We start from the raw sequence: 15,019 nt of genomic DNA on the forward strand, positions 1-15,019 counted from the left end.
CGACCAAAGAATCTGCCAAGTGCCACAAGCGAAAGAACTACCCTCGCGTCTGCCGCAGTACTCAAGCGCCAGCTGTCCGCGAAGTGACTCAATCGGCTGATCAACTTAACGAAGACCAAACTGCAGACTTCGGCGGTGTATTCCTGGGAGAACTCTCAGAAGAAGAAACTACGGCACGCGACACCGTGGCTCGTTCCTCTACGCATCGGCCCCGTTCCGGTCGTCTTCAAAATCGATACGGGCGCAGACGTCACGGCAAAACCCTAATCGTTATATCAAATGGCGTTTCGCGTGCCGCTTTTGAAATCTTTTCCTCCGCTTTGGGCTATGCCCTCACAGTTATTGGCAAAGTTCACGACGCCCTTCATTGCGTAGATCGCACGGGTTTCTCATAGCGATCACCCAGGGTTCTGCCCAGGTTTTTTTTTGTATGGGTGATAAGTGATGGGGGTTTGGGGGCGAAGCCCCCTAAAAATATTTGGGGGCGTGGTTTTTACGGATTAATTTTGACGCCATTTTTCACAGTTATTTTAACAATCCAAACGCTCATCGACATGCTTTATTTTACGGAAAGTCTGCGATTCTTGTTTAGAGCCCACAGTTAAGCAGCATCTTTTACGGGAAAATGTTCCAAAGAAGGACCGTTTACGGCAATTCTTAGCAGTGCGTCCAGGGTTCTTTCGCTCATTCGATTTCGTATATCCGTTTTTATCAAGTTGAGTCTTGAGAGAAAGTGCGCTCAACACTCGCTGTGTGCATCGGAATAACTCTGCAAATGCATGCTATTTATGAAAGCTTGGGAAACATTCTTTTGGTTGATAAGTCACCGCATAGATTGTCCAGAACTTCTTTGCAAGTGTATGCCGGCGATTCTCTCCTTTTTATCGCTAGACGCTCCTTGTCACTTGACCATTCCTCAAGGGTTTCCTCAAGAGATTCGTCTGCGTCAGAAGGATAAAAATGAGTGAAAAGCTTTTCTATTTCACGGTTGCCGTACTCGGCAAACTCTTCTCCAGAATCAGGCAATGGCAACGCATCCGGATTGAAGACGGTAAAGGACGTTATTACTCCTTCATCTTCAAATCTTTTTTTGATGTTACAGAGCAGGCTGGAGAGATAAGGTGTTTTGATGTTATTTGTGAAAGTCATTTCATTGTCATTTGGGTCACGTGTAATGACGATCCCCGATGACTTCAGTTTCTCCAGAAATTCCGGCAACTGGCGAAGATGCATACCGTCGACAGTTTTTAGTCGCGTAAGAGCCTCCTTCGTCAACAAAAGCGCTCCTGGAATACTGCTATAATCGCAGTGTTGATGTTGAAATATTTTTGAGAGGCGCAAAACGTGCGGCAAAGCACCGCACATTAAGAGCATGGTCGTTATAAACTTGTGCTTTGTTATCATTGCGTTGATGCCCAAAGCTCTATCGTCGTGTCTCTCCTGCGCCTCTCGCTGGAGACTGACGCTGACAGATGCAAAGCATGCTTTAAGACGGCTGACACTTCGCTCGATGCTCAGCCATCTTGTTGCGCAAGGTGCAACCATTTTTCCCTTTTCATGAAGCAGCACCTGGATTGCTTCCAACCCTGCCGTCCTAACGGCACTATTGTCAAAGAAATCAAAAATCTGACGAAGAATATTGTCAAATGCGTTGACGTATGGCACTGCCTTTGATGCCTGAGTTGATGCAAGATTCAGTCTGTGTGCCGCACAGTGGACTCCAACAGCAGATGGAAACGTGCGTTTTAGCCTAGCGACGACACCGTTTCTGCAATCAACCATTGTCGATGCACCGTCTGTTCCAATTCCTCTAAGTCTGCTACGGTCTACGCCCGAAACCTCAATAAACTCTTTGATGCGACGTGTAATGGTTTTGGCTCTTGCTCTAATGCAGCTATTCCCGCCAGCAGCAGCGCTCTCAACTTCGGGTTGCAATAAGTCCACTGCTTTTAAGAAAGTGCATTTGAGTTCTCCTGTAGCATTATCAATGTAGCGACCGTGAATTGCCAGCTCCTCTTGCGTAGTGCAATCCGTTGTCTCGTCAAACATTAAAGCAAAATGCTCAGAATCTTTCAATTCGTCGAGAGATCTTTTTTCAAGGAGCTCAGATATGGCGTAAAGCATCTCTTGTATCGATTTGTGACTGGTGTAGATAGCATTTCGAGCTACTCTAATCTTGCTTTTAATTTCTACTCCCAACCACGAAGCCAGATCTAGGATCAGTTCAAAATTGGTAGTGTGAGCCAAACGCCGCTTAGCAATGAAATAGAGACAACCAATTGCTTGCTCGATTCCTTCAGCAGGAACAACAGGATTGATAGCAGACACAACGTTTGGCTTGGAAGCGAGACGCTCCAACCTCACACACGTGATGTGTGACTCGCATTTTTTGTGTCTAATTATACTTTCAAGCCGCAATCGCGTACAGGGCATTTTAATCCACGATTCGTGCTTGTATGGCCTAGCTCCAGAGCAGTGCTTCTGGCAAATCCTACACGTAATGCCCCTTGTAGATTGATCGTACTTAACCCTTTCGCTGAAAAAAATGTTTAAACAGCAAACTGCGCTAGGCAATAAAAAATCAAGTACTATAACAAGTACACAACAAAGAAAACGTACCAAATAACACAAAATTTAAACTGCATGTCCAAAAATGTCATTTATGTGTTGACCTGCAAACACAGCCAAAAACAATACGTGAGACAAACATCCAAAACCCTACAAAACAGAATGACAAGGAAGTGTTAAAGGCACAGAAATAACGTAGAACATAAAAATTACCTCATCTACACAGACGTGAAATTACAAAAACTCAAATTTGAAAACAACCTATAAGTTACTCTACAGGTACCCAAAGCAGACCTAACACAAACAGAAACCAAATGGATAAAAACATGAGGTACACTTCACCCCAAAGGACTCGACTCAGAATTTGACAAACTTACAGACACAAACAAGATTCAAAAGGAACTACGAACTTAAGCAAGTAGGAACGGCTGGCTGGCACCTCTAATTGACTAAAGGACTAACTTGTTGAGTTGGATAACATCATTCTTCGCTCACGTCAAAACACTGACGTCATTAGAATATTGTCGGGCAAAACTTCTCATTTTCCTTTTGTGTGATACGATGAAGGGGCAAAAACCTAATCTTGCAATCGACGCTTTTGTTGAAAATGCTTTGAAATTTTTGTAACGTTTAGAAGCGAGTTCGTTAGTTTCTTATCAAATTTTGATGAAAAATGGTTGGTTTCACTTCTTTGTTTGAAGCAGCTAATACGGAACGCGTCCGTTTGGCTGTGAATTTAATTCTTCTTTTTTGGAAGTCATCCAAAGCGATTCGAAGACAATAGAAGAAAATACGATTCAAGATGCTGTAACAGCTTCAATAAGGTGAAACGCATACGCGTTAACGCTTCGAAACAAAGAAAACACGAGACGACGACGTGAAAAACGATAGAGACCATTTCACTGCCAAATTCCGACGACAGCTGTCAAAATAGATGCTTCAGGAACGACCAGGACGTACTCCAAGGCGATCTTGAATAAAATGGGCATTTGCGAATTGCAGAAAGGCGCAGAAAAGTGAAGACGATTAAAGTAGCATAAAATGATGTAGAAATCCCTAGTTAGAATGCGGTTTCCGGTGCAATTATGATGTACTTGAACCTTCGAGATTGGTTCGAGCTGCGTTCGATTCCCGTTGAGGATTTGGCGCAGTTTTCCTTTGTCGGACTACAACTTTCGCGGCTGTCCGACGAGGTTTGTCGAGCTAATTAGTTGCGCGATAGGATGGCGAAGGGCTAGACATTTTTGCCATTTTTCTTGTCGTTTCCTCGTAGTATGTGGCGTTTGTATACGCTCGAACCATTTTTGAGTCGAATTTTTAAAACTTGAGTCAAGATTCAGTTTGATTTTAACGTTGTGCAGTTGTAGTATATTTGAGTCCCTTGGACAGCAAAAACTGTTTGTTTTTGGATAGGGGGACATTGTCTTCGTTGACAGTGTGCGACCAGGTAAGACGTGTATCGCTCGTTCGAACGATTTTTTCTTCTCAAACAACGAAATCTTTTTTTGTTGCTTTCACTGCTATCATCTATAATTAGGCAATGCTAGCGGTTACCTCGTCTTCCAAGTGAGTAGTAATCGAAGTTCATTGTTGACATTCACCTCGTTCTATGCCTTTGTGTCTGCTTGAGTCCAGAAAACAACTTTTCTTTTTTTAAACCCAATAAAATTACAACAGTAGCGGGAATAATCGAAAGAAATTCCAAACACAAAACTGAAACCTTGTTCGTCTGGTCGCGTTATGCCTGAATCGTGTCGGCGGGAAACGTTCACGTAGTCAAAGAGTTGGGGGACGTCATTGATAAGACCTTAGAATCTGTGCGGTGACGCGTGAAGCAAGTCCGAGGGGAAAGTGCATGTGAACAAGTATCTGTACGTAATGTTGATAATTCTGTGGTAGAAGAGGATATTTATAGTTTGTTTAGAGGGTTTACTGTAGAAGATATTGAGTCTGTGTTGTACAGTGATGTTTCGGAGGACGAGCATGATGGAGATTAGGACACGCATGAAATGGATCAAAAATAGGTTTGCAGTTCAATGTTTGTGCCGTCGTGTAACTAATAATAACCAGCACTTTCCTCCGCAATTGGTAAAAAGTTGAAGAAAACAAGCAAGGGCGTTACCTCTTCAAGACAGCCACAAAACGTCACGAATTTACTCTCTCGCTGGTCGAAATACATCGCCAAACATCAGTAACGTAGTTGGGCATGACATATTCTTGCGTTTTTTAGCGATTTGTGCGATGGCGATTACGCGAAACAATTGCACACAAAAGCTCACCTTCGTTTATCTCGTGACTTCCAAAATGGCGACCTGGCAACGGTCGAATCGCAAAGAATAAGTCGCTATTCGACGAAGTAACCCCATTGAAGGACAACCGTATACGGGATACATACGACATCGCCTATAGTTACGCTTCTCGCTCAAAAACCTCTATCCAACCGATCGGCCACTTCGAAATCGCAACATGGTCAAGAAACAAAGTAAAAAGTACTTTGCCTAACTAGGATTGTGCTTTTTAAAACGAAAAACGCGAAATCGCATCGATGGATACTTCGAAACCATCACGAAAGGAAGAGAAGGCTCTCGAACGGGCAAGACCGCATGTTTTTGACGCCGAATAGCGGGTTCGCTGATTTTTTTAGAGCCAAGACACATGCTTCAGATGTATCCTAAGGTAAGACACGTACGCGCCATAGAAACATAGCTCAAATGCTTTTTAATTTTTAAAAAAACAAAGGCGGTGGGGTACCCAAGTACTCCTCCTTAAGTGGAGCGTGAACGTTCTTTCGCTTGATCCAATCCTTAAGTTGAGGGACATACGAACGAGAAGGATCCCGCTGAGCCTCGCCGGACGTGAAGAGGAAGAAGTGCGAAGAAGAACGCGCAGGCTCGTTCACGGCGCGCAGACGCCAGGTGGTCGTGCGTTCAGCGAAGAATTCGACCGGGGAGCGCAATAACGCGTCCGAGGAAGGGAGATGGGTGATATGCAATGACAATATTTGAATCTGGTATAGAATAGCGATTTTATTGCTGTTACTTGATGCGAGCATTGCATCGGTCGAAGCCATAAAATCGATAAAAAAAGAGATTGTCGCTTTTGTAATTTTCAAGATGGCCATCGTAGGTGTTTCCGGACCACTAGGGATCCGATAGCGTCTAAAAATATTCCAAGAATCATCTGTACTTACAGAACAATCATTCATTTACCGTAATCCGCACTAGTTCACTGCGAATATCAGTGGACATTTCCGCAAAAGAGCCGAGAACGCAGTAACTCGATTTGAGGAATTAACCGTCAAACACTGCGCATGTCAGGGAAAGACAATTACCTAACACGGTCTTTTGTGTAATTATCTACCGCAAGACGGTGCTGAGTACGAATATTAAATAAAAGGATTGGAGCTTCTATTGGCTCGCTATCCTCCTTCGACTTTCACGTCTTCGAATTGCGGGCCGAGGCGTGAATAGCGTTGGAATAGCGTTCGACGTCAACTTTTTTAACCATTCGTTCGTTTTTCGAACGCGTCGCTTTCAAAATGAGTCTAGACGAGCTTATTATTCGATTATCGATAGCTTGTTCCGGTACGTCCTTGCCTCGCAAAGATATGCTTTAGTGACGTTCGAAATCCAATTTCGTTTCTTGATCTTAGCCGCTCAAATTCGTCGTCTTTCTGGATCGCGGTGAAGTTTGAACATCGCAAAGCCTTTTTCGGACATGTTACTGCATCCGAAGGCAGCGCAGCACGTTATAGCGCTTAGACAAACACGAATCATCGGTCAACTTCCCAAGCGGATAATGCTTTGTAGGACACGAAATGGCCTCCACATAATCATGTGACCATAACAAACAGACGTACGCATGTTGCCGCTTTCCTAATTTATAGCTCTGCTAGGGACTATATAAGAAAAAGTTTTTGTTTAAGTGTGATCAATAAAGATGGAAGAAAGTGATTAAAAGGTCTCGTTCAACCGTCGCCGGTACACGAGTCCTAATTACATTGGAGGTTCCGCCGAGATCGTGTCTGTCGAGCCTTTTCGGACTGGATCAGACTAAAGACGAAGAAGAGCAAAATCCGCGGGATTCTGCTAAAGCGAGCGAGTTGAGCCGGTCGTCCGAGACGGACGACGACGATGAGAGAATGATACCCTTGTCCCGTGTCTGCGGCAACAGTATCTGCGAATTGTAGCAGCGATGTTAGAGGAGTCTCTGGAGGCCCCAAGTCTTCCGGAGGAGAGCACGGCGGCGAGTGTCCGTTGTTGACGGCGCGCTTGTTGCCTAGGACTCCAATGGAAGTTGACACGCTCCGGGAAAAGATACGTGCGCAGAAGGAGATCGAACAGCTCGAATCACGCTTTAGCGACAATATGAATGCCTCGGAAGCGAGGAGCGCGAAGGACCTCGCCCGGCTCAAGAAATAAATCGCCAGATTGAGAGCACGCTGCGAAGAGCTGCAGTTGCGGAGGTGTGAGGAAAACCTTCGCAACGAAACGGACGTGGATGCCTTGATGAAACGTCGGCAACGGTTAGACAGCCGGCCTACGGGAAGCGGAGGTGCGGCATCTTCGGTGCGAACACCCGCTAGTACGTCGGCGTCACTTCGCCGAAAGGAAAATGGGAGCGTGCCAAAGAGGAAGCTCGAAAGCGTCGCGGTGAAAGGAGAATTGCCGGCGACAGAACGAGTTCAACGTGTGCATCACCCACCCTGAGTCGGCCGGAGGTGTCAAGGAAAAGAGGGAAAGCCCCGCCCATCGAATATTTCTCGGCCAAGGATCCAGAAATTCTGTTGGACGACTCGCTGCCTACCGTGGAGATTGCGCCAAGTGGAACGGATAGACTGAAAAGGGACGCCCGATGCTACTTGAAAGGCATCTCAAGGGAAGGGAAAGGGAAGAATGGACGCTGATGTGCAAGGAGGAACGAAACGTCATGTCAGTGGAAATAGCGGAGCTTCGAGAGCGGATCGAACCGGTCAATCCGGTTATAGCTGTGCAGAAATTCCGCCACCTGATGCATGCAAATACCGAGAGCTTGAGCGAATAAATTCGACACGTCGAACGCGCGTACCAATCTGCTCACAGGGGCGAAGTGCCGCCTGAAACAAGAGAAACATTACTGTTCATGCAGTTGCGCGAAGGCTTGAGAGAAGAATTTATGCGCGCTTCACAAGACTCGGGTATTCAGCGGTATTCGCAGCTCTGTCAAGCCGCAAAAATTCGAGGAGAAGCGATTATCGTAGATGAGGAAGCGACGGCTGCTCCTCAATCAAAGCTGCTGTTGGCGCTGACGGCTTCATTCTGGCCGCCGCTTCCCGCATCGCGAAAGCCGGTGAGGGGCATCTCAGCCGAGATTGCCCAAAGCAAATTCGAGGAAGCGAGGGTAACAGAACCCGACAAGTGACGGCCAGGTCAGCTCAGCATCGTCTTGACGCCTTGTTCCCGGACAACGCGGCAGACTGAGGTTCGCACTATTCAAATTACCCGCGTAAATGCTACGCGCAGCCGGAAAAAACGTCATTAGCCGAAGGGCCAAGAAGTGCAGGGCTATCGTACATCTTCTGATTGCAATACGCGAGGCACATTTCAAAAACATGCTTCTTTATTGAAAATTGGATATAGACAAAAGGAGGGACGAGTTTCAAAAATTCTTTGATCCTGGTGGCGAGGCAGGCGGTCCTCCAACAGAACGTTCGCCTCGGAGGTAAGGTTAGCGCCATAAGAGAGAAGCTTCCAGCCCCGTTGCTTTCGAGGACGAGCTCTTCTTGAGGCGGCGGAAATGTAACGAGGAGACTCGTTCGGCACCTCCGCGTTGGCACAAATAAGTACGGGCATGCGCCGTAGCGCATGCGTTCGCACAATAGTATTTACACAATAATATGGCGCGTGAGCACAAAGAAGACAAGTGCCGTACGTGGGAAGTTTTAAGAGTTAGAAAGGCAGTTTAGGCTTATAGTTAGGTGGACACACGCCAACCAGCTCTGTCCACCAAGGTCTATATAAGAGAAGGTTTTAGTCTAAGCCTGTGTGTGCGACTGTGAGTGTGAACGTTTGATCAATAAGATGGAAGAAAGTGACGATAAGGTGTAGTTTTACCCTCGCCGGTACACCAGGCCTATTACACGCCGACGGGCAAGTCGACAAATGACCCTCCCCGCCGTTAATTAACGCTTCCGCCGACGGAAAGTCGACGAAGGGGTACCTCCGCCGCAGCTAACGCTGCCGCTGACGAAAACGTCGAAGGACCCCTCCGCGGCAGTTAACGCAACAGCCGACGGGAAAGTTAACAAAGGATGAGAAAGCCGACAAGGGACTCCCTCTTCCGCAACTCTCGCTACCGCCAGGAGGGCTTAAAAGAACTCCTCCCTTCCGCCTGACGCTACGTTCGACGACGCTCCAGGGCGCCGAGCGCGTCGCCAAGAGCCAAGCGCGAGAAGTAACTTTCGCAGGCGCCGTTGCGCTGGAATCCGTTGCGCATGAGACTTTTTTTCTGGGCGCCGTTGCACTATCTCTTTCAGTGTTCGTTCTCTTTTTCTGTGATAGTATTATACTTTGGGTGGGAAGCTTTTTTACGTGGGTGATTGCTGAAAAATCGAGGGCAATTTTTCCGCAATCCAAAAGCCGCACGCGGATCCTTAAGGAAACGCCAGCGCGCATCGCAGGGAACTTTCACCTGAGTTGTGTGGCGACTTTACGGCGATTTCGCCTCGAATACAAGGCAGTTGACGCGCAAAAACTGTTCGATGGATTTTAAACAAATTACGAATTGATCGTCATCCGTCATTATCTTTATAAATTAATTGGCACTCTTCATCCGTCTCTATTTACGGTTCTGTGTCAGAATGTTTATACGAATCTGCGTTCATTGGAGAAAGGCCAAAGAATGCCTTCTTTCCGAATTCAAGTTGAATGAATATTGGGTCTTGGTAAAGAGAATGTTCGACTAAAAAGAAGATTCGATGTTCTCTAAAAGCGGTGCTACCGCTGAAAGTCATTAATTCGATGAAGGGCAAAGCAGAAGGCGGCACGGCTACGTTAGACAGAATCTTTACGTGTTGCGCTATTCTGATAAACCTTAGCGAGGGAATTGTGTCTAGTGAATAGACACGCGTAACCCGTACATGCGCATCGCAGTGGCACCAGCAGCGTCATGGCGTACGCGTACATGGACAGCTTGTCTCGCGTCGCTAAAAGCCGATACGCGAAGAAAGTAGAGATAGTCGGCCTCTGTACTTGCCCCTATTGCTTGCCGGGCAACTCCTGGCGCATCAATCCGACAGAATGGCCAGACGTAACCTCCCCTGACATTCACAACTACCTCGTCGAAACCCTAGGTATATATTCAGCTAATTTCTACGGGAAAGCTAAAGCGCTTTTTAGGAGTCCAAACACGCGAAGCAATGACAGCGTATAAAAGTTTAGAAAGCTGTAATTTCGTCACACCTGGCTGGGTTTGAGCAATCGTCCACCTGATAGAGTAGGATGACGTCGTCCTTCGAGCTAACGCGACTACTTTTTAAGTCAATGAAAAGCCTCCTTCATCATGTGTTGTCGCAACTTCCGGCGGATCTATAGTTAGAGCCAGTTGCGACTGCAAAGCAGGATAAAGCACGGGTGATTAGTCAGGAATATAACATATTGTCAATAACTGTGTTTAGACAATATGAATCAAGTTCCCACGTTGGCAGTTTCACATTCAAAACTGAAATGGTCGTCCGATAAGAATAAAATATAGAGCTTGCAGAGACGACGTCTGCCAATGGAACACCGCCAACTGGAATAGAGTTGAACCGATGCATGTGGAAAAATCACTTTCTACAGCGACAAGGCGAAGTCGTCAATCTCTGAAGGAGTGCTTTGGGGGAAACAACTGGAACTTCTTTTGCACAAAAATAAAATAAAAATTGTTGCAAATATCAGCAAATGCTCAGCTAGAAAATCGGTCGACCTTAGCCTATTTGCGTCATGATGTGAATTATTTGTTCCGAAGAAGCCAACCCGGTAAAGCAACTTCCTCCAGACGTGAACAGTATATTCAACGCAGATCCTTAGAGAGAGAGCTGCGCCAACTTAATTGATCACGTGACTTTGTGGGCGCCATCTTGTGTCCACCGCGAAATACGAATTACTGGCTGTTAACTACTTCGCTCGTTTGACAACGGCATTATGCCTTCTTTTTGTGCTGTAGGTTGCTAGAATCGCACAAAAAAAGGTTACAAAATGTTGCGATTTCCTCGCAATCGCGAACGAAGGCTACAATGGGAGGCAAAAATTAGGCGAGAGAAGCGGCGTTCCACTGATGTTGGATCGTACTTGTGTGAGGTATATTCTTGGGCAATACCTGAGACGCATTTGAGAAAACAGTCCCTCACAGGAGCACTTCGACAAATCCCAGTTCGAAATTCGATCAGACGGTCGAAAGAGACTAAAATGGGATGACACACCATCAATGTTTTTTTTTCGATTTAATCGAACCGTCAGAAAGCCTCCTAAAGATCGTAGCGTCGACACGAATTTTGTCCCCCTGCCCAGCCCGCTATGATCAAACTTACAGTAGATCGGAGACCGTCGCCGATGCTGATATGCCTTCTGAGTTGTATTCGGAAAGCATGTAAAGTGCGGAGAACGTAGACTCCGACGACATCGACGACACTTCTCCCACTAATGAGCAAAAGTCTGAAGCTAAAGCCCACTCCCGGATTGCTGCTAGGGATTCCAAAGTCATTGGTTGTCAAACGAAAATGATGTACTTCGGGCGAAGAACAAAACCGTTATTGGGAAATTTGAAAAATTGTTTACCAATAATTAAATGTACGAAATTCACCGAAATGGAGAAATGCGCGGTATTCCATCGACAATTGAAACCATCAAGAAAGCTATGCAAATTCGCTTTGCTTGTGGGACTGCTGGATATCAGCTCTTACGCAGTCAGCATCAACCATTGCCAGGATTCCGAACCCTGCCTCGCTACATGTCAAAGGTTGATTTTGAGCCAGGTGTGCTGTGTCAGGTTCTCGATGCTCTGTCGTCAAAAGTAAAGTGCATGAACAAAGAAGAAAAATTTTGTTGCATTACGCTAGACGAAATGTCGGTATTACCTTCCATTGAGTACGACAGCAGTACTAGCCAACTTAGTAGTAACGTCAATTTGCCAAACCATACCGGTCAATCTACGCACGGCCTCGTATTTATGCTCACCGGAATATCGTCCAGGTGGAAACAAATTTTTGCTTACTATTTTGCCGGCAACAAAAGTGACGGAACAGCCTTTCGACCAATAATTCTTAAAATAATAGAAAAGCAGCAAGTGTTGGATTGCACGTCTGCGCCGTTACCAGCGACATGGGTGGCAGCAACAGGGCGACGTGGTCAGGTTTTGGTCTGGCGACAAACAGACATTTCAATACTACTCATAAAGCATCCAGTTTGTGAAAGAAAAAACCTCTACTTCATGGCTGACGTTCCGCAAGTAATTAAAAATTTACAAAAAGCTATCATTAACGGCAATAAAATAGAGCTGCCAGTCAAAGTTGTAACCTCCTATAATTTACCGACCAACCGAGTCAGTCTTCTTCACGTCAAAGATTTGATGAATTTTCAAGACAATTCCAGCATAAAGCTAGCGCCAAACCTGACAAGAGCTACGTTAGAGCCGTCTCATTTTCAAAAAATGAAAGTCCCTGGAGCTATGCATCTATTCAGCAACAGCGTTTCTTTTGGACTACGATATCTAGTGAGAGAAGAAAACCTTAGTGCAGAGTACCTAACGACAGCCTGGTTTTTGCCAATTTGTAAAAAATGGTTTGACTTGATGTCTAGCCGTCATCCTGTAATGGCTCTTAGCAAAGGAAATCTCGAGAAGTATGACGGAGCAGTGACCCTTTTAAAATTCGTTATTCAGTTATTTACCGAAATGAAAATAGGAAAACTCTGTCATTGGAAGCCTGTTCATCAGCCTGGGCATTGGCATCTTGCTCACTCTCGTCTCTTTCTTGTTGCTCTTTGTAAACCTCTATCATGATGTTGTCGAAAACTTGTCTCTTAACACACAAAGAAAGAGAGGCTATTAAAAGCCTCGCAAACAATAAAGACATAATTGTAAGGCAGGCTGACAAAGGAGCAGCCATAGTTATAGAAAACACTAACGATTATATCACAAAAGGCTAGGAACACCTGGCAGACGAGAAAACATACAAAAAACTAGACAAAGACCCAACGCAAGCACTGACAAAAGCCATCAATCTCACGATTGAAGGCCTGTCAGCACAAGGAGCAATTGATGCTGTAACAACGGCATTTCTCCTTAAAGAACCAGAAGAAGTAAGAACACAAATTATGTACTTTTTGAAGAGGATACATAAAAATCCAATTGGTATACAACCCATTTGCAGTGCTTCTTTTGGTCCAACAGAAGGCATCTCCGAAATAAAAACACTACCTAATCCCAACCCTAACCCTCGCCCTTACCAAAAATCAAGCCCACGATTGGCAGCAAACATGCGAAAAAATGGCCAACAACAAATTCAAGTAACGCACGCTAATAAAAAATAAGAAAAGCCAAAAACTATGAAAACGGTCATTTTAAACTTATCTGACACTCCAACGAACACAAAACGACGCGAAACGATGCAAAACATGAACCTGAAACGAGAACGAACGAAAATACACCCTTTTTCATTCAACAAATATCGATCGAAGAAGAAATCGATCAGATCGACGAAATTGGATCAAAAACAAAGCGTAAACGATACTTACCACTGTATCTGAAGCCACAAACACGTTTTCGAACATGAAAAACACGGAAAACAGCTCCGAAAACGAGATATCACTTGTACGAGGCGCTATGACGTAAATAAACAATTGTCATAGCGCGCGCTAAAACATACAAACTACAACATATAACGGATTTCACGCGCGAATCACTCAAATATATACATTTAATATATAAATAAAGTTTACGACTATCTTATCAAACAAACCATAACTTAGTCGATAGATTAACGCGCTTGGCGATCTTCTTCCCGCTGAGATATAAATTGACCATACGAATAAATATTTTTATTCGTGGAGCTTGAAACTAGGGAATTAGGGGCAATTAAACCCTAATCCGTAACCCTTACCCCACCCGCTAACGTTTTTTTCTCTGCGGAAAAAGATACAATACCCACCGGGGAAAAGATGCACGCACTCTTTCTAAGTATTCACCAAGGGCTTTTTGGATCTTTCGCAGATTTTCGGTTAATCGTTCCAGCTGAGTTTCAATTCCGGCGATTTCGATGACCAAATTTACTTCTCCACATTTCTTGACAATTTTCATCAAGCTTAGAAACTCCGCGCTTATGCTACAACAAAAAATAATGTCTTTAGTCGAAAAGACGAGTCTTGTATGGTTTACCAGCGAATGTCGAAATTTTCATTTTGAAGATCTTCAACGGCTATTGTTTCGCTGAATAGCCTCTCCAAGGAAATCCAGAGACGCTGGACTTCCATCAGGGCGTCAAAGACGGACTTTACGATAGTCAAATATTTGGGTTTCTACAGCGGAAACGAAGTCAAAATCCTAAAACAGAGTCAGAATAATAATAAACAGTTGAAGTGGTCAAACCCTGAAGCGTGGCGAGAGTTTTATCGCCGAGACGATGTTAGAGCACTCCATTGTTTTCTTCAGAATATCTTCCGCGTCGATAAGCAAGTGCTTCCTATACTTCACCACTTGAAACTTATGCTCCATGACTTGCTTCACCCAAGCAGTTAAACTTTTTTTTCAGCGAAAGGGTTAAACCAACTTATAATGAGCCAGACGTCATAAAATCTTTTGTCGCGCTGTGCCAGTTTAAAAAACTTATCCGCCTCTTCAGCATAGCAAAAATATTGAAAAAAATTTTCACAATCACTCTTGAACCGTATGCGCACCCCCAGTAAGTTCCTCAAGAAAAGGCCGACCATATTTCGAAACCCAAGTTGTTTCCAAAATCTGGCGTTGCTGGTCTTTATGCTGCTTGGTTTCACGCCAGGAAATTCCGATGCCGTTTGCTCGTATAAATTTGATGACTGTTCTCTGGGGTATTTAATTCTTTCACAAACACATCAACTTGTGAGAAAATAAAGGTCAACTTTCTACGTTTTACCTGTTTTTAAGCAAAGCCATCGCCTGCCGCCTTGGCGAAGACGAGTGAGGAACGTTGAAACTCAGGTTGCCAGCTTGCACGAGTGCTACAAAAAGCTCAAATATCAATCTAACGACAAAATACCGCCTACCGTGGAAGCGCTTCAATTGCAGATCCCCTAACAAAAACTCGTTAATTGAAAGCAAAAAAGATATTGTTGCTTCTTACGCGTCGCCTTTTCTAGGGTAGATAGAGTGAGCCACTCTGATTGGCTAATAACGTCTTTGATTGTTAGACTAAGTCCCGGTTGTTAACATTGCTTTTGCCACGCCCTAGCGCGTTTAGAGT

The 15,019-nt window shown here is 44.9% G+C and overlaps 1 pseudogene; it reads right to left on the reverse strand.

Moving 5' to 3' along the window:
• Positions 1-559: 559 nt before the first annotated feature.
• On the reverse strand, positions 560-14,054 carry LOC136199346 (zinc finger protein 862-like; annotated as a pseudogene).
• Positions 14,055-15,019: the final 965 nt, after the last annotated feature.

This window comes from Oscarella lobularis, unplaced genomic scaffold, assembly GCF_947507565.1.
Source record: "Oscarella lobularis unplaced genomic scaffold, ooOscLobu1.1 scaffold_75, whole genome shotgun sequence".
Lineage (NCBI taxonomy): Eukaryota > Metazoa > Porifera > Homoscleromorpha > Homosclerophorida > Oscarellidae > Oscarella > Oscarella lobularis.